Below are 24,617 nucleotides of genomic sequence, written 5' to 3' on the forward strand. Positions count from 1 at the left end.
AGTACAGCTCCAACATTCAAGAACCTTGACAAAGCAGCCTGTTTTTCTGGCATCATATCTACAACATTCAGTCTCTTCATCACTGACACTCAGGAGTAGCAGTCTGTACTATATATAAGATGCACTTCTAAAATTCATTAGACATCACCTTCTAGACCCACTACCATCTAGAAGGAGAATGGTAGCAGATGTGTGCAATTTGTAAGTGCCCCTCTAAGTCACTCAACATCCTGACTTGGGAAGTATATTGCCTTTCTTTCAGTGTTGCTGGGTCAAAATTTTGGAATTCTTCCCTAATGATATTTTGGTCTACCTATACGAAGTGGACTGCGGTTCAAGAAGGTATTTCACCATTACCTTCTCAAGGGAACGAGGAACAGACAATAAAAGTTGGCTAAGCTGATAATGTCCATATCAGATGAATGAATGAATAACAAAAAGATAAAATGTCACAAACCACCTTAAAAAAAACAATTATTTTTAAAATATGTGGAGTACTTTTATTCTAACGGAGAAATTTGACATCTCACAAATGACTCAGGGCAGGTGAGGATGTTTATCTATACCTGTGAACTTAACATTTTGTTGTGGTTCTGTTCGACGAGCTGGGAGTTTTTGTTGCAAACGTTTCATCCCCTTTCTAGGTGACATCCTCAGTGCTTGAGAGCCTCCTGTGAAGCGCTTCTGTCATGTTTCCTTCGGCATTTATAGTGGCTTGTCTCTGCCGCTTCCAGTTGTCAGTTCCTGTCTGCTGCAGTGGCCGGTATATTGGGTCCAGTTAGATGTGTTTGTTGATAGAATCAGTGGATGAGTGCCATGCCTCTAGGAATTCCTTGGCTGTTCTCTGTTTGGCTTGCGCTATAATAGTAGTGTTGTCCCAGTCGAATTCATGTTGTTTGTCGTCTGTGTGTGTGGCTACTAAGGATAGCTGGTCATGTCGTTTCGTGGCTAGTTGGTGTTCATGGATGCGGGTTGTTAGCTGTCTTCCTGTTTGTCCTATGTAGTGTTTTGTGCAGTCCTTGCATGGGATTTTGTATACTACGTTGGTTTTGCTCATGCTGGGTATCGGGTCCTTCGATCTGTTGAGTTGTTGTCTGAGAGTGTCTGTTGGTTTGTGTACTGTCATGAGTCCTAGTGGTCACAGCAGTCTGGCTGTCAGTTCGGAAATGCTCCTGATGTATGGTAGTGTGGCTAGTCCTTTGGATTGCGGCATGTCCTTGTTCCGCTGTCTTTCCCTTAGGCATCTGTTGATGAAATTGCAGGGTATCAGTTTTTGGTGAATACCTTGTATAGTGTTCTTCTTCCTCTTTTTGCAGTTCTGGTGTACTGCAGTGTGTTGTGGCCCTTTTGAATAGTGTCCTGATGCAACTTCGTTTGTGTGTGTTGGTGTGGTTGCTTTCATAGTTCAGGACTTGGTCTGTGTGTGTGGCTTTTCTGCATATCTTCGTGCAGAATTCTCCGTTCGGTGTTCCCTGTACCATCACGTCTAGGAATGGGAGCTGGTTATCCTTTTCTTCCTCTCTCGTGAATCTGATTCCTGTGAGTCTGGCGTTGATGATCCGTTGTGTGCTCTCTGTTTCTGTGTTTTTAATGATTACAAAGTTGTCGTCCACATATCTGATCCAGAGTTTGGGTTGTATTTGTGGTAAGACTGTTTGTTCTAACCTTTGCATTACTGCCTCTGCTATGAGTCCAGAGATTGGTGAGCCCATGGGTGTGCCGTTGATTTGTTCGTATATCTGGTTGTTGAATGTGAAGTGTGTTGTGAGGCACAGGTCCAGTAGTTTAAGTATGCCGTCTTTGTTAATGGGTTCAACGTCCTGTTGCCTGTTCAGTATGTCCAGCAGGTTGGATATTGTTTCTCTGGCTAGGGTTTTGTCGATAGAGGCGAACAGTGCCGTTACATCGAATGAGACCATGGTTTCTTCCTTGTCTATGTGTATATTTCTGATGATGTCCAAGAGTTCTTGTGTGACTGTATAGAGTGTCTGGATCTGCTGATCAGGTGTTTCAGTTTCTGCTGTAGCTCTTTAGCCAGTTTGTGTGATGGTGTTCCTGGTAGTGATACGATGGGTCTGAGTAGGATGTCTGGTTTGTGCACCCTAGCCAGAGAAACAATATCTAACCTGCTGGACATACAGAACAGGCAACAGGACGTTGAACCTATTAACAAAGACGGCATACTTAAACTACTGGACCTGTGCCTCACAACACACTTCACATTCAACAACCAGATATACGAACAAATCAACGGAACACCCATGGGCTCACCGATCTCTGGACTCATAGTAGAAGCAGTAATGCAAAGGTTAGAACAAACAGTCTTACCACAAATACAACCCAAACTCTGGATCAGATATGTGGACGACACCTTTGTAATCATTAAAAACACAGAAATAGAGAACACACACGGGATCATCAACGCCACACTCACAGAAATCAGATTCACGAGAGAGGAAGAAAAGGACAACCAGCTCCCATTCCTAGACATGATGGTACAGGGAACACCGAACGGAGAATTCTGCACGAAGGTATACAGAAAAGCCACACACACAGAGCAAGTCCTGAACTATGAAATCAACCACCCCAACACACACACAAACGAACTTGCATCAGGACATTATTCAAAAGGGCCACAACACACTGCAGCACACCAGAACTGCAAAAGAGGAAGAAGAACACTATACAAGGTATTCACCAAAAACGGATACCCGCGCAATTTCATCAACAGATGCCTAAGGGAAAGACAACGGAACAAGGACATGCCGCAACCCAAAGGACTAGCCACACTACCATACATCAGGAGCATTTCTGAACTGACAGCCAGACTGCTGCGACCACTAGGACTCATAACAGCACACAAACCAATAGACACTCTCAGACAACAACTCACCAGATCGAAGGACCCGATACCCAGCATGAGCAAAAGCAATGTGGTTTACAAAATCCCATGCAAGGACTGCACAAAACACTACATAGGACAAACAGAAAGACAGCTAACAACCTGCATCCATGAACACCAACTAGCCACGAAAAGGCCACGACCAGCTGTCCTTAGTAGCCACACACGCAGATGACAAACAACATGAATTCGACTGGGGTAACACTACTATTATAGGACAAGCCAAACAGAGAACAGCCAGGGAATTCCTAGAGGCATGGCACTCATCCACTGATTCTATCAACAAACACATCGACCTGGACCCAATATACCGGCCGCTGGAACTGACAACCGGAAGCGGCAGAGACAAGCCATTATAAATGCCGGAGGAAACATCACAGAATCGCTTCACAGGAGGCTCCCAAGCACTGAGGATGTCACCTAGAAATGGGATGAAATGTTTGCAACAAAAACTCCCAGCTTGGCGAACAGAACCACAACAGTGTCCAACTGCCATATTTGTAAAAAAAATGATAGAACAGGCTTGACAGGTTGAATGGTCTGTTCTTGTTCTTCTGACCTTTCGTCTCTAAGAAAGCATTTCAAAACATATTGCAAAGTCTTCAGAAACTTTATGAGGTAGAAAACAGATCTTTTTACTTGAATAAAAATAAGATGTGGAAACTTGAAGTTAAAGAAGAAGAAAATAATTCGTGATTATAGGTCCCAACACACTGTCAATGGGGAGAAAGGGTTGCACTGTTGGTAGGGTCTTAGAGTGTGAGGCTGCTTGAATCATGCTGCTGTAGGTAAAGGTACTGGAGATGAAACTCCATCTATTGGCAGATGTTTGCAGCCGCATGAGCAACTGTGAAACAATGAAGATGCCTGTACAAGGAGTGGAGAATACTGATATATTACAGATTGAAGAAGGGCTCCTGAAGAAGGGATCATGCTCGAAATGACGATTCTCCTGCTCCTTGGATGCTGCCTGACCTGCTGCGCTTTTCCAGCAACACATTTTCAGCTCTGATCTCCAGCATCTGCAGTCCTCACTTTCTCCTATTACGGATTGAGCCAATGCTGTGGTTCCGGTTTCTGCACCAGGACTCCTATTCCTTTGGTAGTGTGTGCACGTTTTCCATAAACTGGCACTTAAGGTGACTGCTCCCTGCTGAGTCTTACTGCTTTGTACCTCCAGCCATCTGTTTTCCCTGCCTCCTAATAATAGCTTCGATTTATGAGCTGAGACTGCCTGCTCCAGACCACATTGTGCTGTCTTTCATTTGGATTCTGCTTCCACTGCCAAGACATTGCACACAAAGAAGACAGGCAGTTTTCTTTTTTAGGAATAAAATCAGAAAGTCCTGCAAACACTCAGAAGGTCTAGTAGCCCTTGAAGAGAGAGAAATAGAGTGAATATTTCACATCAATAATTGCTCATCAGAACTGCAAAACCTTAAAGCTACTGGAGGTTTTAAGCAATTACAGAGCAGGAAAAAAAGGAAAGAACAAAATGGATTATGAAACATGTCTTAACAATTCACTTATAAATTTTGGTATGATCAGGCAGTGACAACATGCTTTACAAATGGGAACTCATGTTTATCAAAACTGAATGGTGAGGTCAAACACTATGCTGTCTGTGCTGACACTAATACCTTCCAGGCACATGTTTCTCCAAGGCTTGCATGGTCTGGTAGGGATGAGAATAGCCACCTCTGGGTCTAATTGAAAGGGACTATTGTAATAAATAAGGCATAATTTATTGCATCTCTACAACTATCTCCATGTACAAGGATATGGCATGTTATATTAAAGAGACTGGAGACCTAAGACTTATAATACAAACCTAAGGGACTCCAATAAGAACCTTTGTTATCCTGCCCACCAGTCCTCCTGACATCACCAAAGGGTGATGCTTATGGGATTCATACAGTATTAACCCCTTTAGATTCTTTCAGACCTTCATGTAGCATCAAATTCACAAAATAATTTTTGAGGATCTAACTTCTTGGTAGATGTAAAGGATCCAGTAATTTCTTTTCTTTACTCATTCACAGAACGTGAGTATCAGATATTGCAGAGAAAAAAAAACACTCATTGGGACAATTCACATGAATTATCAATGCTGTATTAGCCTCGCCCCAGAACTGATATCCATATACCGACATTAATCATTTGTATGATAAGTTTAGCTAGGTAAAAAGGGCTGTACATCCCAAACACTTATGGTTCATGTCAAACTGCATATCCTTCTGGCTGTTCACTGCAAGCAGCTGTTGACCATGCCAAATCAATCTGTGGTTGCAAACCTCATAACACAGTGCCCAATATAGATGTCATTCTGTGAATGGGTAACATATGCTAAAATATCCTGAGTGTGCACACAATTATGCTGATAGCCAATTTAGGATTGCCAGTCTCAGTGTGGTGCACTTGCATGATCTGAAGACTGCACATCTTAATGCACAGGGCTCTGTTTTCTGCAGACAGAAAGAACATGTGCCTCTTTTAAATCAACAAAATCGATCACAGCCATTGTTTGTTCCATTTGATTTGTCCAACTTGAGTTAACTGGCCTGATTTAAAACTCCAACAAAGTATAGCAATTATCTGTCAGTCATCATTTATCTGGTACATTTTCCATGGCAAAACCTCCACCAACTAAATCTTCTTACTAATCAATTAGCATTCTCCTCTTGGAAATGTGTAAAGTTCTGAGCAAAAAATGAAAAGCTTCTATAAAATGAGTCTTTTTTTCAGATGTACTCAAGATCTGTGCAGCAGATAAATTAATTAATTAATTAATTAATTAAACAAATAATTAAATGGTCTGTTTCTACACTGTAGGGATTTTATGATTCTATGACAAGTCTTCCTCCCTCCCCATTTTGCTCCTTAGTTACTGTTATGAAGATTTGGGTATACTGTACCTTTAAGTGTTAAAGCTAGCAGTGACAGCACCAAATGTTCTCAATAAGACACAATGTAACATGTGCTCCAGCATAGCTGGTTGCCTGGAAACAACAAAAAAAAATTTGAATTAGAGCAATCAGTTTAAATTATACCCCAAAACTACCAAATTCCAATCAAGTTTGTATTGAGTATATTAACAATCTTAAAAGCCAATGACACAATCTGATGCTCTGGGGTATAAGACTGGAGAAAACTTGAACAGTTGGGAGGAGAACTGCCAAGATGCCAGCATGTAAAAAGCCTGCCTGAAAAATATCTCACTTAAAAGTATCTTTATCGATCAGTAACCTGTGAAGCAGAAATCCCTAAGAAGAAGAAAATAAGATTTAGGAAGATCCAAATAGAAAAACCGAAGCTGTCTTTTTGAGATAAGAAGTTTTGTTTTGTAAATCTTAATTGGGAGTTTTATCGGACTAGTATTATAGAAGGGAAGGTAAAAAATAGGTTAGAGTAAGGACTTGTGAATATAACTTGTTAGTTGATTATACTCTGTTATGCTTTAAGAAATTAAGTTGTTAATTTTTACTTTAAATAGTATTTGGCCACTTGAATTTTTACAGATGACTGCAGAGGATAAATCTTCTGTGTTGCTGGTTTTAAATTAAGAAGGAAGGCTTACCCCATGTTATAACAATTACCCAACAGTGGGATGTCCAAATAAAGTATATAGAGAAGCTTGTGCTGAGAACCCCAGAATCTGGCCAGTCCTTAGATGTCCAAAGGAAGCTTGAGGATGCCTTAAAAGAGAAACAGAAATCACTTTGTAAGTTTTCAGGATCTCATCTCCTTCCCACCCAACCTTCCAGTCCTGATTTTCTTCTGTTTTGTGGGTTGGTTGCAAACTAAATGTACAAACCAGTATAAATTGCAAATTACACATATTGGTCTGACTTTTATATGTCAGAACAGTGCTTCAGTACAATCCAAGTATTTCTCTTTTTTTCCCTCTGGGGAATGCATTGCCCTGTCAGGGTTCAGAACTTCACCGGAAATATATCTGCATTCAGCAAACGGTCTGTCATGGAAGAAGTACAGGAACGTCTTTCCTTGTAAGTACAGTACTTTGCAGATACATCGTTCCTAACAGGTCCCTGAACAGCAACGTGCAAACTGCACTCCTCTCATCTTCACTATTATTTTAGTGAAGGAGTAGCCTAGTTAACTATTTGGTAAAATGAGCAAAGTCAAAATTATTTCCTCAATATAAGTTGCATTCAAAAATGTAAAGCAAGGTTCAGATTTGAAATAATATAGGCTCTCTGGCTTAGTTTCTCTTGCTAGACCTAAGAATAATAGCCAAATAACTACTAACAAATGTTCGACTGATAGCTGGTAGCTGGTCGGATGGGTAGATGAGTGGCAAATGGAATTTTAGCCTGGAGAAATGTGAAATGATGTATTTGGGATGTCAAGTAAGGCAAAATAATCTACAATCAATGGGTGAATATTGGGGTATAGAGGAAGTGAGGAAACTCAAAGTGAATGTCTACTGATCCCTGAAGATGGCAGGATATCTTGATAGTTGGCAAGGAAAGCATGTAGACTCCCTCCTTGTATTGGCTGAGGTATTGCATGTACAAATAGCAGGGTTACAGCTGAACTGTGTAAACATTAATTTGGTCATGAAAAGACTAATGTGTACAGTTCTGGTCACCACATTACAGAGAAGGATGTAGCTGTGCCCGAGTGGTTACAGAATCAATATTCACTAAATACCTTAGAATTAGATTTTATTGTCATGTGTACTCAAATACAAGGATTCAGGAGTACAGTAAAAAGTGTACAAAGTTGCCATTCCCTGAGCCATCTTAGGTACAATGGTGCAAAGGTACAATATCTTAGGTATAAAGTAGAAAAATATAAGTTTAACATGACAGTCCTTCTTAAGTGCTTAGCTGTGGGCATGAGTTGAGCTCTTCCACCCTGACTCTGAGACTAAGCATGAAGCAGTCGGCCAGCCTTGAATCCCTTCACCGTGCTGCTGCCACAGAATGGTATCGCCATTCTTAGTCAGCATCTTGCCTTGACTGCTGCCACCACCATGAATGTGCACCGGACCAATGTCGGCAATGCAGCTGCCACTGAAGCTTTTGGGTCGCACTCTGGACACTAGGCCCAGATTCGCCTCCTTTTGCAGCCACCAGGAACACAATCTAACCTCCCTCTGACACCACCATCACCAGCAGCACAAACCCAACTCCCACTGCTACCATAGCTGACAAGAAACATTGCACTGACACTGAGCTCTCCACAGAAGGTAGGTAAAGTTAAAGCAAGAAGAAAAATCAGAGGACAAAGAAAACAAGATTACAAGCAGACGGAGTTGATGGACCCACGCTCTGCGCTGCTGCTCCACTGGTACTCTGTTCGAAATAAAACAAAGTATGATATGGAAAAAGAGTCACTGTCAATAGAATGGAAAGTACAGTTGGCAACTGCATTTTGGATAAACAATAGGAGACATTTACTCTGCTACACCAGAATAATTTAGGGACATGCTGCTATTACTCGAAAAATGCTGCATTGTGGAATGATTGGCTTTACTGGAGTTGTTCTCCTTGGAACATGGGAGTCTGAGGGAAGACTAGATTAAGATGTATAAAATTGTGTAGGGATTGATTATATTTACTTTAGCAGAGCAGTTAATGACTAAGGAACATTAAATTTAAAATATTGATAGAAAAATTAGAGGGAAGATAAGGAAATCATTTTTCATCCACAGGGTGGGAAAGGTCTGGAACTCACTGACTGACAGGGTAGTAGAGGTAGAACCATTGAAAAGGAGGCTGGATCCAAACCTCAAGGGCCGTAATCTGCAGGGCAATGGGCATAATGCTGGAAACTGGGATGAGACCGGATGGTTCCATTTTCAACGGCCATGGTGGCTGTTTCTCTGTTACAAATATGTTTTGATTCTATTATACTCCTCATGGTCTTCAAATTATAGTGCCTTGCTCGGTAATTAAAGAAACAACAAGACTGGAGTCGAATCAAATTGTAAGAAAAGCTTCCAAATTTAGTCTTGGATGGAAGGAACTGCATATGGTGGAAAGCCAAAACCAGTCTATCAATTTGACTTCGTATAACGTGTTTAGTTTCACACATAGTTTTCTTTCTTGATATGATAGGCTGAATTTTACCCCAGGCTTCAAGACCCTACATCAGGAATGGATCAACAATTTCATCAGACACCCCCATCTGATGAAGGAGCCTGATGCTGCCAGCTGTAATAGAGAAAAGGCAGCTTTGACCCTTCAGCAGCTCCACTTATAGAGGGGCCAGTGCTGAGGCAAGCAGGTCAACCTTACGGGAGCCCCCAGTTAAATAATCAAACTAAAATAAGATCAGGGTATTGGGGGGATCGAAGAGGAAGCCTCTCTTGGGGAATTATTGGCCTTGCATTCGCTGCCCACATCCAATTCTTTGCCCCATGGAGCTTCAGCCTGCAATGGCCTGATAGCTTGTGACAAGAAGCTGGCTTGAAGCTGACAGCCTTGCCATGTGGCTGCAGACCACTCTCCATGAGTAAAATCCCAGCAGGCTCATTTCATCATTCCCAAAAAGGACCTTTTGAAGTAAAAGCAGCTTAGTGAGTCAATCCACTCTCCAAACAGTGACTGGGAAGCCTCCCTATCAAGGGACAGAATCTGAAAACCATCGTCATTCAACACCCAGCTATTTTACCAGCATTCCACTTCTGTTCCTGCCACTGACCAGCCTGTGAGATTCAATCTATGTTGCTCAGCAAAGTATCAGAAAGATGAACTCACTGATTATGGGGCTGACAGAATAATTGATTCACAGTATAATGGAAAACATTAAGTTCAATTATGGAAAATTAACCACTTAAAGCTGTGTTGATGTTAACTGTAATAAAAATACCAGGCTGGACTTGAATTCAAACATAAGTATTTTGAGAGTATGGAAATAAAAAATATCTGATTTGGAAAAAGGGCAGCTGTCAGTTGCCAACTGCAACTGAGATAAACAATAAGAGACATTCACTCTGATGCACCAAGATAATCCATGTTATTTATGACCTTCACGGAATCAACCCCTAACTTAATCATACTCTCCAAGCTTACTCTACTAAAAAAAGGTCCCTAATTAAATTAACATATCATCAAAATGACTGTAACTCATCACTTTGATCTTTATCTCTTGTCTGATATGGGCATTTTTGAATGTTCTGTATACAGGGAAGAAAATCGCCTAAAATAAAATGAAGCCAGACATGGGACTACACTGGAAAAATTAATTTCAGACAAAAGTTTTTCTCCATAGGGAGAGACAGTGAAAAGAAAATGTATCTTTAACAACTTAACTGATAACTTTCATTCTTTCTCTGAACACCTCGAAAAACAATACTGAGTGATAAAGCAAATTAGAGAAGAATCCATGCACAAATTTTGTCACTGCTGATTATTCAATGCATCAATTGAAGAACTACAATCTAAGGTTAAAATCTAGCACCGAAAGGAATCCAAGGACTTTTTGAATTGCCTATACTTGGCTTCCTATTTTGTTTAAGGCACACTCCTTTTTTTTCAAACTTTATAACTATACTTATGTGTGTGTTGTATTTTATTAGTTTTCTTAGGTTACTGAGTAACAAAATTCTTCTTTCATATTGAAAACCTTGTGAGGTTGCAGCCAATTCACTCCTCTTCACGTGCTCATAACATCTTCCATCAGTTCCAGCCCTTCTGTCTTTTCTGAAAAAGAGAAGACTATTGTGGTATTATTAATGTTTTGAAAAGGCTCTTATTTTAACGAAAATATATCAGAGTCCTACTCTATTTTAAAAAATATAGGCTCAGTGTCATTGACAATATAGGCTAAATGGCCTTCTGCATCCTAATAATTCTGTGATTCTGTAAAAAATGAAAATGCATTAAATACCTAGCAACTCAGACACCATCAGCAAAAAGGAAAACAATATTAACATTTTAGGTATGTGGGACCTTTTCAAAATAGTTACCACAGAGAAACAACCATTTCCTGGATGATTCATTGGCTTCCTTAGTCTGTTGCATTTCCCTACAGAACATCACTTGCTACAAAGCACTGGGGAATTAGCTCAAATGGTAGAGTGCATGCTTTACATGCGAGAGGTAGTGGGATCAATGTCTACATTCACCACTCCCTTTTGGGTGGCACAGTGGTTAGCAATGTTACCTCACAGCACCAGAGACTAGGGTTCAATTCCTGCCTCAGGCAACTGACTGTGTTGAATTTGCACATTCTCCCTGTGTCTGCATGGGTTTCCTCCCACAGTCCAAAAAATGTGCAGGTTAGGTGAATTGGCCATGCTAAATTGTCCATAGTGTTAGGTGAAGGTAGAGGAATGGGTCTGGGTGGGTTGCGCTTCGGCGGGTCGGTGTGCACTTGTTGGGCCTGTTTCCATACTGTAAGTAATCTAATCTAATCTAATCACTGGTGAGACATCCTAACACTGGAATGCTGCAATACAAATGTCACCTCAGTTCTACAGTTAATGTTACAGTTATAGCAATTCAATTAATCTTGGATTCTAAGTAATATCATTTAAATCCATTATCCGGTGAACTCCATTAATATCTTATCTCAACTAAGTAGCGTTTGGATAATCTTAACAAATTACTTTGGAATTTGAAATGCAGTTTAAAGAAAAGCAATTGGATTTAAATGCATAAAGATAATTTGTTATAAATTTGACAGACTCGATTTTGTAGACGTGCTAAGAAATTGGATTCTGTCACTCATAATTGGCCTTACCAGATTTTTAAAAAATTGCACAGTACTTCTAGTAAGTATAGTCCTTGGAATCACTTAACAGCTACTCAATACATAAGATATGCTCAATTTTACTTCTCTAGCCCTATCATTTTGTGTGTTTACTTGAATTAGCTCTTTCTTTCCTGCTGCATTAAAAAAAACGACCTGTTGTCTCCCCAGGCATGTTCGAAGTCAAAATATTTTCCATATGAGCTCAGCAGTAGCTCAAGGCTATGAGCTGATATATGAGTTGAGATAACAGCTTGTATGTAAGCAAAAAGATAGGAAATTCAACAAAATATCAGAGGTGAAAGGAATGGAGTTGAGCCACAATACTTTGACATAATCTAACATTTTAATCAATCAGAAATGATACCACTTTTGGAAAATAGTTTACAAGAGATTATTAAATGGAAGGAAGAGATTAGTATAGTAGAACAACATACGCAGCATTCGCTTGGTTGAGAGGATAAGCTCTGAAATTGTACATGTTGTACCTTTGAAGTGACCTGGATTAATGTTGATCAAAAATGTAATCGTATTTAAGCCTCGATAACCACAATGATTTGGATTTCTTTGATTATGCAAGTTCTCCAATGCCAGCTGTTGTTATTTTTTCTTCTTTTAAGTTCTCATTGAAATGAGGAATTTAAGTACTGAGAACTGTTTGTATCTTTTCATTTCCAGTGTCAGCATCAGATTGTCTAGCTCAAGCCAAAACAGCCAGATGTAGATTAAAGCACCCTCCTTGATAATATGCTTTTGCTCTTAACCTTAGTAAAGCATGGAGATTTTTTTCACTGTTTTCTCCAGATGCAGGCTTCAGACCACACTCCAAAGTGCACAGAAACCAACAACAAACAGCAGTGTGAACAGAACTGTGATGTAGATCTGGTTTCATTGATTTGAGTTTCTGGACATCATACACCAGAAAGGAGCGCACACATGGAGAGTCAGGTAAGATCGTAGAGAGCCAACCACTTGGAATTCAATCCTGGATCAAACAATAAGAAAAGATGACCTGATATCAAATTTTCTATTGATATGATAAGAACCAATTACTGCTATCTTCAAACTGATTAAACTCACAGTCCTGAAAAGGATCCTACATCATGCTGTGCAGCTGCCCCCTTATAAGGTGAAAGCAGTTTCACGTTCTGAAATGGAAAAGGCCTTGCAGCCAACTTCACTTAGGTTGTTGTCTACATATCATGCAGATTAGTGGAATTTATTATGCCAGCTGATCCTATCTTTTTATTCTTTTGAAAAAAACAACTTTTGTCCTTTAATACTGGTATGCAAGAAGATCAGAACACAAGGAAATTGAAAAAGAAAATGTTTTTGAGAATTCCAATGAAATAAAGAAAATTCGTGGAATGAAGTATCGAGTTTTATCATTTCAACACCCCCTTTAAAACGATACCATTTTGGGACCAGGTAGGCCTACATCAAATATTATCAGAAATAAAGACACATTAATAAACCTTAAATAAAATATTGAACTGTGGATGCCAGATGAACAAAAGCAGAAATTGCTGAAGAAACTGGCTGCATCAGTGGAGAGAAAAAATTAACATTTTAAGCCAGTGACCCATCTTCAGACCTTATGTTTCTGTTTACTTGCATTAACTTTCGTTGTTTGTAATCAGCCCTCATTTTCAGAGCTGTGCTAGTGGTGGCGAAGGTGGCCACAGCCCACGATTTTATCTGCTGAAATTCCTCCAGTTGCTACATATGATTTGATTTGACTTGTTGTAGTCACATGTACCTAAGCACGGTGAAGGTTTTGTTTTGCAGATCATATAGGCAGATCATAGCAAACAAGGACAGATAGATCATAGTGTGTTTAGACAGGGCGAGGCATACAGGAAGTGTGCAAAGCAAGATCAACATTATTTGAAGTTAGTGAGGCCCATTCATTAGTTTAATAACAGCGGTTCTTGAATTGGTTGGTGCATGTATTCAAGCTTCTGTATCTTCTACCTGATGGAAGAGGTTGAATGACAGTGTTACCAGGATGGGAGGGGTCTTTAATGTTGGCAGCCTTTCTACAGCAACAAGAAGAGTAAATAGAGTCCATGGATGGGAGGTTAGCTTCTGTGATGGTCTGGGCTTTGCACACAACTTTCTATACTTTCTTACAGTCCTGGGCAGAACAGTGGCTGTACCAGACTGTTATGCTCTTGAATAGAATGCTTTCTTTGGTGCATCTGTAAAAGTAGGTGAGGGTCCTTGTGGACATATCAAATTTCCTAAACCAGCTGAAGAAGAGGCATTGTTGTGCCTTCAAGTTCTCAATTCACTTCATTTCTGCACCAGAGAGGTAACAAAGGCCTTGTGATGCAATGGAGCTTTGTTGCATTCTCCGTAGACAGAGAGAACTAGGAGGAGCGTATGGATGGTTTTGCCGAAGTAGCAGGTCTTCTCTTGGTATGTGATACCATCAGTTGTAGAGGCATGGCTTTTCAAGTGTTGTGTCTCAGTGCTTAAAGGTACTGGAGCCACGTAAGTTACCAGCAACTCAGTGGGCAGTTAATGTGTGATCACATGCTGGTGAATGCTAGCTTTGCTGGCAGGAATTAAGCTCTCCCTCATTGACCTGTTACCAGGGTAATTCCACTGAATTCCACTGAATTCACCATCACTATCTGATGAGCCTCCAGACCCCCTGATGTACATAAAACTCTCTCCTCCTGAGTACCTTCTGGATCAGGACCTCCAAAAACCTTGAGGCACATCTTCTAACTTATTGTGACATTTCAAAGTGCTTTTCTGAGCAACATAAGAATATGAACATTAGTGGAAAGTCCCTCAAGTCAATAGAATCCCTATAGGCTATTCAGCCCATTGAATGACTGACTGTTAGAGCATCCCACCCAGACCCTACCCCATCCCCAAAGCCTTACATTTCCCACAGTTAATCTACCTAGCCTGGACACCTTTGGACTGTGGGAGGAAACTGGAGAGGAAACCCACACAGATGGGAGAGGTTGGTGGGGGGGGGTGGGGGGGGGGGTGGGATAGGGTGGGGGATGCGCGGGGGGTGGGGAGCAGAGCTGTGGTTGTGAACTCCACACAGACAATTGCCTGAAGATGGAATTGAACCCAGTAGGTTGAACTCTAGTGTGAATCAGCACTGCCAATCACTGAGCCACCATACTGCTCCGTTGGCTCTGCCATTCAATATAAATTTTGCCTCAACATTAATTCAGTTTCCTTTTATTCTCTGAAAGACCAAAATCTGATCTATCTAAATGTATGCAACAATAGAGTACCCAAAAAGTTCTAGGGCAGGAAATTTCAGAAGATTCCTAATCCTTTAAATGAATCGATTTCTCATCCCAGCCAGTAAATGATCAAACCTTCAGAGCGACAATCACTCTACATCCACCTGTCCTGATTTGGAGATGCTGGTGTTGGACTGCGATGTACAAAGTTATAAATAACAAAACACCAGGCTATAGTCCAACAGGTTTAATTTGAAGCACTAGCTTTCAGAGCACTGCTCCTTGATCCACAACCACCAAATAAACTGTTGGACTCTAGCTTGGTGTTGTGTGATTTTTAACTCCATCTGTCCTGTCATTTTAACAAAAACATCTCTAAATCATCCTGACTCCAAAAGTCATGCACACAATTTATTCAGCCTATCAATATAGGACATCCTTCTCACCCTGGGAATCAATCGAGTGAATTAATTATTGAGCCAAACCCAAAGCTGAGGTGGAGATCGGGAGGACCTGAGTCTTAATTCTTCTGTAACCAATTCAACTCCTGCTATCTCTCTGCAGTTTTGATTGAAGCAGATTAAGTCTAACCTCAGGTGTCTGCTGAGGCCTGCAGTCACTCAAAAGCAGGTTCTGCACCTCACTAATTATAATTAGAAGCACAACGTTTGCTTACAGCCTGCATGACTTTGAATGTGGATTAATCATTAGCCACAATCCTGGTACCTGATCTCACACCCTATTCAAAGGAGGGACAGCACTGTTTTACACTGTTTACAGAGAGATTTTTACCTGATTTCTATATGGATTTATGCAAGGTTAAAGGTTATTTTAGTCACACATGAAAACATGCTTTACCTGAACACTTTACTAATAAGAAATTCACAGTTTAAAATGTGGATCTACCTTATAATTTGGGAGGTGGGGAATGATTAGTAGGTTTTAAACATGCCTGTAAGTGCTGAAATCATTAGTAGTAGGTTCAGCTCTCAAGTGCTGATTAGATATAATTTTCCTGGAACTGTCTATGTAGGTTTACTCACCCACTTGCGCTGAAGGTGTGGATTGGGCTGTTTAACACATAGGGTTAGGTTTCAGAAAGGCCCAGGGACCACAGTGGGAGCACAGATTCTCAGGTATGGCACTAGTCCAAGTGGAGGAGTTCCTATATCTGGAGCAGCAGATGAGATCCACTTCATTCTTCCTGTCCCTTTTTTAAATCTGGAATCATATTCTTTCATTTCTCCTTCACACCAAAGGAAACTACTCGAGAAAATTCTGAAGGCGGGAATTATTATCCATTTGGAGAAGCAAGCTTTGATCAGAGACAGTCAGGATGGCTTTGTCAGAGGCAGGTCATGCCAAATAAATTGGATTAAATTTTTAGAGGAGGTGATCAGGTGGGTAGATGTGGGTAGTGCAGTTGATGTAGTTTATATAGATGTTAGCAAAGCATTTGACAAGTTTTCACATGGGAGGCTGGTAAGAAAGTAAAGCACATGTGGTCAAAGATAACTTGGCAATTGTATCCAGATGTAGCTGAGTGGCAGGCGATAGAGGGTAGTGGGAGAAGCTGTTTGAGTGACTGGAGGCTGATGTCCAGTGATGTATCACAGGGATCAGTACTGAGTCCTATATTGTTTGTGATATATATAGACAATAGAGAAGAAAATATGGAAACAATGGTAAGTTTGTGGATGATATGAAGATTGGCCAGGTGCTGGACAGTGGGGAAGAAGTTCTTTGGTTATAAGACAACACTGATGGATTGCTCAGATGGGCAGAACGTAACTTAACGCTGATACATGTAAGATGATGCACTTTGAAAGAAGTAACAAGACAAGGGATTCCGCAGTAAATGACAGGACAAATAGGAAGCTCAGAGGGATCTTGGAATGCTTGTCCACAGATTCCTAAAGGCAGCATGGCAGATCAATAGGTTATTTAAAAAGACATATGGGACAATTGCCTTTACCAGTTGTGGCATAAGTTGTATAAGCAAGGAGATCATCTTGGAGCTGTATGAAATTTTAATTAGACCACAGCTAGAGTACTGTGTGTTTTTTTCAGTCGCAGCACTATAAGAAGGATGTGATTGCACTGGTGGGTGTGTAAAGGAGATTCACGAGGATACTTTCTAGGACAGAGCAGTTTATCAATGAAGAGAGGGTGGATGGGCTCAGGTTGTTTTCTTTAGAGCAGAGACGGGTGAGGTGTATAAGATTTTGAGATTTGGAGGTGCTGGTGTTAACCTGGGAAGGACAAAGTTTAAAAATCACACAACACCAGGTTATAGCCCGACAGGTTTATTTGTAATCACTAGCTTTTAAAGTGCTGCTTCTTCATCAGTTGGTTTTGGAGCAGAATCATAAGACACAGACATTACAGCAACAGAATTGCAGTGTCATGGAATGCAATATAAAACAAATTTAGCTTAAGTCTTTCATCTTTTAGAATGACCATGTTAGTTTCACTTCCTTCATATATAAATCCCAGAACTTTTTTAAAGTTGCACTCTCAAGATGGCTTTTAACAATAGGTGTCTTCTCAGCTCAGAAAGTGCATTGAAGGTATGAAGTTAAATCTGTCTGTGTCCCAGTGTTAGGTGAGACTGATTCTATTTCTAAAGTGGAAGTAACAGAATCTTGCATGGATGTATGCAGTTTTTAAGCAAAATAAAATGTAATTCTCCAGTACAAATTCTCCTCAAACGTTTATGTGTGTGTGTGCAGGGAAGACCGAGTGAGTGTATGCATGTGGGTGGGTGTGTGGGGTGGGGGTGGGGGGAGGGGGATCTGTGAGAGACTGTGTGTCTGTGTGTGAGTGTAATGGGGGATTCGCCTGTCAGACGGTGTGTGGGAGGGTGAGTGTGGGGATGGTTGTGCGTGTGAGCATATGAGAGAGAGCTTGTGTATGAGAAAAGGGCTGTGTGAGTCTGGAGAAGTGTGTGTATGTGTGTATATACAGTGTAGTGGGGTCACCTGTAGTGTGACACGAACCCAAGATCCTGGTTGAGGCCATCCTCATGCGTAATGAACTTGGCTATCAGCCTCTGCTCAGCCACTTTTTGTTGTTGTCTGTCCTGAAGTCTGCCTTGGAGGATGGTCACCCAAAGGGCCGAGGCCAAATGTCCTGGACTGTTGAAGAATTCCCCGACTGGGAGGGAGCACTCCTGCCCGGTGATTCTTATGCAGTTTCCATTCATCCGTTGCCATAGCCTCTGCTCGGTCTTACCAATGCACCATGCCTCAAGGCACGGATAGAGTGGATGAAAAACAGCTTTTCCTCTTAGTTGAAGTGTCAATACAAGGGCATAATTTTAAGGTGAAAGGCAGGAGTTTTAGTGGGGATTTGAGGAAAACCTTTTGACCCAGAGGATGGTGAGAGTCTGGAATCCACTGCCTGGGAGAGTAGTTGAGCCAGAAAACCTCACAACCTTTAAAATGAACTTGGATGAGCACTTGAGATGTCATACATTCAAGACTGTGTGGAAACTACTGGAAAGTGGGACGAATGTAGGTTTTATGTATTTTTTGTCAGTGTAGACTTGATGAATCAAAGGGCCTATTTTCCATTGTGTAATTGATTCTATAACCCCTCTCAAGATGCCAGTGATGAAACATTCTCTCTCTGAGGTTGGTATTACAGGTATATAATCTTTATCGGTGAAATATCTGAAGTCAGACTAGATATTAATATATTTTTGGTGAAGTATTGACAATCTGTCTTCAGAAAGTCACCCAATGTCAACATTCCTCTTCAAACTTCCAATAACAAACAAACAGTAAAAAGTAATATAACTTTCAATAACATTGGAACCCCTCAGCACTAATTTATTTAAGAACATAGGAGCAGGAGTAGGCCACCAAGAGCTTCTTTACCATTTAATGAGATTGTGCATGAGTTTCTACTTCAACTCCATTTCTTGCTCTATGCCGATATCATTCAATGTATTTAATTTGTAGAAATCTGTTGACCTCAGCCTGGAATATACTCAAAGACTGACCCCCCCATAAGGCTCTTCTAAAGAAGAGTTATCAACTCAAAACATTAGCTCCTACTCTCTCTCCCAGGTGCTGCTAAACCTGCTGAGTTTCTACAGCACTTTGTTTCTATTGCAGCTGGGGCTTTGTGTTTTCAAACAGACACAATTGATGTAGAAATATTTCTTGTCAATTCAACACTGATAGAAATAACCGTAATATAAATATAACCATAAGGTGGTAAGACCTTTTATTTGTTGTATGACTCAGATTCAGTCAGGGATCCTGGTGCTACTTTATTTTCCTGTTAAATTATACTTCATTGTTAGTCAATAACAGTAGGTAGGACGTTGTTATATGCTCTTCCTGAATGGTTGTTACTCAATGGCAGAAGACAAACACTGTAATAAAAGAAACTCAGCAGGAAAAGGTAGATTGAACGGAAGCGGGAGCCCACTGTGTAGCTGATCAGCCCACTAATTTAAAACCTACTGTCAAAATAGATTGAAAAAAGTTTTAAAATCAGGGCACTGATATTCCTGCACTGACAGAGTCACAATTGTATCAGGAAGCGTGGGAGGAAAAGGCTTCTTTTGCATGTGATTCCCCAATATCGTTCCAAATAAAAGTCGAATGTTAGTCATTCGTGCTGACAATTAATTTTCTTTACTGGAAACATATATTTTCTGTATAAGTGGAATCTGATTTTATTAAAAAGGTTGTTGTTAAGCTGGGTCTCCTAAATTCTCTCTCCTTGACACAAAACAATTTTCACAAAACCAATAATTAAGTTTTACAGATGACATTTATTCCGACTTATGTGGATGGGTTGTTTGTACAACCTTTCAATTCCAGTTGGAGCAGCCAGGATCTGAAAATAGTAGAATATGGTGACAAAAACTTTCGGAGCTGTTTTTATTTTTGTTGAGAAAACATGAGCTAGAAACATGAGAATTTGGAGCACGAGTCAGCCAATCAACCCATCAAGCATGTTCCACTATTCTGAACCATGGTTAATCATTTAACTCTACACCAGTATCCATCTATTCTTCGATGGCATTGCTATCCAGAAATCTATCAATTTATGTCTTGAACTTGTTCAATATTTGCGTATTCATAGTCCTTATGGGTAGAGAATTATAAATGTTTGTCACCCTCTGAATGAAGAAATTCCTCTTCATCTCAATTTTAATGGGTTTCCCTATATCATGCAACCATAAATCCTGATTTCAGACTTTGTAGCCAGAGAAATTATTCTATCTAATCTGCCTTGTCATGTCCTGTAAGGATTTTCTCCGAAGATCTGGAGAAATGGTCAAGTTTCCTCATTCTGCCATCCTAGTAGTTGGTCCACTGAACATCTGTTGCACTCCCTCAATGGCAGCAAGACCAAAATTGTATACAACAGTCCAGGTGTAATCTCAGCAAGGTGATTTATAATCACAGAAAAATAGCTTTATGTCTTGTACTCAAATCCTTTTCAAAGAAAGGCCCATCATCACGCGCTAACCTATTTGTTTGTTGCATGGGAAGCTAGCTATTAGTGCCTCATGAACCATGACGCCCAAGGTCCTTGAGTATCAACAACTTCTCCCTTCTTACCATTTAAGAAATACCCTGCCTTACGTTCTCAATTATACGTGCAATCAGCAATTGTTTTATTCACTTGTCAAATGTGAGCAACACTGGCTGGACCAGCTTTTTTTGCCCATCCCTAGTTGTCCTTGAAAAGGTGTCATGAGCAGCCTCCTTGAATTTCTGTAGACCATGTACTATAGGTAGACACACAATGCTATTTAGGAAGGAATTCCAGAACTTTGATCCAATGATAATGAAGAAATAGTTCTGTTTTTCTTAGTGTGGATGGCGAGTAGTTTGGAGGGGAACTTGTGGATTGCGGTGTTCCCATGTATCTGCTGCCCTTGTCCTTCTAGATGAAAGTGATCATGATCGAGAGTCTGGTGCTGGAAAAACACAGCAGGTCAGGCAGCATCTGTGGAGCAGGAGTATCGAAGTTTTGGGCATTTGCCCTTCTTCAGGAATGAGGCTTGTGGGTCGGGGCTGAGAGATAAATGGGAGAGGGTTGGGTTGGGGGGAGGTAGCTGGAAAAGCGATAGGTGGATGAAGGTGAGGGAGAAGGTGATAGGTCAGAGGGGGCAGTGATGGATGGGTCCAGAGGGCAGTGTCGAGTTGGATGCTTGGGACTGGGATAATGTGGGGATAGGGCAAATGAGGAAGATGTTGAAATCCACATTTATCCCATGTGGTTGCAGGGTCCCAAGGCGGAATATGAGGCATTCCTTCTCCAGGCATCAGGTGGGCACGGTTTGGCAGTGGAGGAGGACCTGCATGTCGTTGATGGAGTGGGAGGGGAAGTTGTAGTGTTTTGGAAAGTGCTACCTAAGTATCTTTGGCATGTTTCTGCAGTGCGTCCTGAAGATAGTACACACTGCTGTTACTGAGCATTGGTAGTAGATGGAGTGGATGCTTGTGGGTGTTGTGCCAATCAAGTCAGCTGCTTTCTCCTCAATGATGGCAAACTTCCTGAGTGTTGTTGGAGCTGCACTGCAAGTGCCTCGTGGATGGTGGACAGGCTTTGGTGAGTTACTCCCTATGATATCTCTAGCCTCTGACCTGCCTTGGTAGTCACAGTACTTATATAACTAGTCCAATTCAATTTCTGATCAATGGTGACTCCAGGGTGTTGATGGAGGAGGATTACGTGATGATCTCATATTCGAGCTAGCATTTCCTGGCGTGACTGTTACTTGCCATTATTCAGCCCAAATCTAGGTATTGTACAGGTTGTTTTCTTCAAGTTCAGGAAGTATTATATTTGGGTCCAAAATCAAAATCGTGTATATATATTTTGAAATCATTTTTGCTAAATGTGATTTCCTAAAATACTTTCTCTTAATGTAGCACTCTTCGTGAACTCTCATCTTTCACAGTTAGTTGAGCTATTTTTCTTTCTCTCATCCTGGACCCTCTCTTAATGTCACGAGTCCACTCTTCCCTTACCTTTAGGGCTCTTTAGCCTTCACTGCGACATTTCTCTCCTGATAAGTTTCATCCTCCATTTGCTGCAGGTATTATGTCAAGGAGTCAATTGCTGTTATATACTTTAGAAAGAATTTTCTTTATCTCACAATTTCTAGGCAGTAAGTATTTTGTTTGGATAATCAAATGTGCGGATAATTGAATCCCAGATAACACAGTTTAGCCAAGTACTGGGACTTTGTGATCTTGTCTGGATAATCTGAAATTCAGATAATTGAATGCCAGATAATCAAGGTTCCTCTGTATATATATTTGCACTCTAAACCTTTTGATAATAATTTGTGTATCCTTACGTGAATAGATTTTGGTTTGTAATAAATGAGTTCAGGAGGCAGTGACATTGTGGTAGTGTCACTGAACGAGTACTCCAGAACCCCAGGTAATGCTCTGGAAACATGGATCAAATCCCACCTTGGCAATGGTGCAATTTGAAGTCTAGAATTACGAACTTGTCCAATGTGATGTGCAATCATTGTTAATGTCTTAAAATGGTTAAAGGTGGATAAATCCCCAGGACCTGATCAAATGTACCCAAGAACTCTGTGGGAAGCTGGAGAAGTGATTGCTGGGCCTTTTGCTGAGATATTTGTATCATCGATAGTCACAGGTGACATGCCGGAAGACTGGAAGTTGGCAAACGTGGTGCCACTGTTTAAGAAGGACGGTAAAGACAAGCCAGGGAACTATAGACCAGTGAGCCTGATCTCGGTGGTGGGCAAGTTGTTGGAAGGAATCCTGAGGGACAGGACCTACATGTATTTGGAAAGGCAAGGACTGATTCAGGATAGTCAACATGGCTTTGTGTGTGGGAAATCATGTCTCACAAACTTGATTGAGTTTTTTGAAGAAGTAACAAAGAAGATTGATGAGGGCAGAGCTGTAGATGTGATCTATATGGACTTCAGTAAGGCGTTCGATAAGGTTCCCAATGAGAGACTGAGTAGCAAGGTTAGGTCACATGGAATACAGGGAGAACTAGCCATTTGGATACAGAACTGGCTCAAAGGTAGAAGACAGAGGGTGGTGGTGGAGGTTTGTTTTTCAGACTGGAGACCTGTGACCAGTGGAGTGCCACAAGGATAGGTGCTGGGCACTCTACTTTTTGTCATTTACATAAAGGATTTGGATGTGAGCATAAGAGGCACAGTTAGTAAGTTCGCAGATGATACCAAAATTGGAGGTGCAGTGGACAGCAAAGAGGGTTACTTCAGATTACAACAGGATCTGGACCAGATGGGCCAATGGGCTGAGAAGTGGCAGGTGGAGTTTAATTCAGATAAATGCGAAGTGCTGCATTTTGGGAAAGCAAATCTTAGCAAGACTTATACACTTAATGGTAAGGTCCTAGAGAGTGTTGCTGAACAAAGAGACCTTGGAGTGCAGGTTCATAGCTCCTTGAAAGTGGAGTCGCAGGTAGATAGGATAGTGAAGAAGGCGTTTGGTATGCTTTCCTTTATTGGTCAAAGTATTGAGTACAGGAGTTGGGAGGTCATGTTGCGGCTGTACAGGACATTGGTTAGGCCTCTGTTGGAATATTGCATGCAATTCTGGTCTCCTTCCTATCGGAAAGATGTTGTGAAACTTGAAAGGGTTCAGAAAAGACTTACAAGGATGTTGCCAGGGTTGGAGGATCTGAGCTACAGGGACAGTTTACAAAATTATGAGGGGCATGGATAGGATAAATAGACAAAGTCTTTTCCATGGGGTCGGGCAGTCCAGAACTAGAGGGCATAGGTTTAGGGTGAGAGAGGAAAGATATAAAAGAGACCTAAGTAGCAACTTCGTCACGCAGATGGTGGTACGTGTATGGAATGAGCTGCCAGAAGATGTGATGGAGGCTGGTACAATTGCAACATTTAAGAGGCATTTGGGTGGGTTTGGAGGGATATGGGCAGGGTGCTGGCAGGTGGGACTAGACTGGGTTGGAATATCTGGTCGGCATGAACAGGGTTGGACCGAAGGTTCTGTTTCCATGCTGCACATCTCTATGACTCTATGACTTTAATTGTTGTGACAACTCACCTGGTTTACTAATGCCCTTTAGAGAATGACCTTACTGGTCTGGCCTACATGTGACCTCAGACCCTTGGCAATGTGACTGATTCTTAAATGCCCATTGAAATTTCCTAGCAATTACGAATACGCCAACAAGTTCCACGATCCATTATCAAATGAAAATTAAGTTATTTTTAACTAAAGACGCCTGGCTGGCTTATTTTGAATCCTGAATTAATACATTATACAGATAACATAATTGACAATCTCCCCATCCTTTTTTTAAATTCACATTTGATTATGACCAGAGAAGCAGCGGGATTAAGAAAGGAATCTGTTCCCGTTTCCAACCTAATAATATCAATAAGCTTCTTAACAATGGGACACTATCACTGTCTGGCAGCCAGACAGAATTTTCTCCTCTCCAAGTTAAAGGCACTGAGGCGTTCTCATCTCCTCCTCCTCCTCCTCACTGGAATCAACATAGATTGCAGGTCAAATATGGGGCTGTGCCAGACAATCTGGGATTTTTTAAAAACACTTGACTCTTCATCAGGCTATGGTAATACCGCAACTGATATGATTCTATCATGAAATTATCTTCTAAATGTATTCTATTCCAGATCCACTGCACACTGTTGCTTCACATCCCAATTATAATCAGCTCATACTCTTTTTGAGAATAATGTTCAAAATCAGAAATCTGTCAATGGTAATTAATGACTAAAATCATGG

Source organism: Hemiscyllium ocellatum, chromosome 4, assembly GCF_020745735.1.
Source record: "Hemiscyllium ocellatum isolate sHemOce1 chromosome 4, sHemOce1.pat.X.cur, whole genome shotgun sequence".
In the NCBI taxonomy this organism is placed as follows: domain Eukaryota; kingdom Metazoa; phylum Chordata; class Chondrichthyes; order Orectolobiformes; family Hemiscylliidae; genus Hemiscyllium; species Hemiscyllium ocellatum.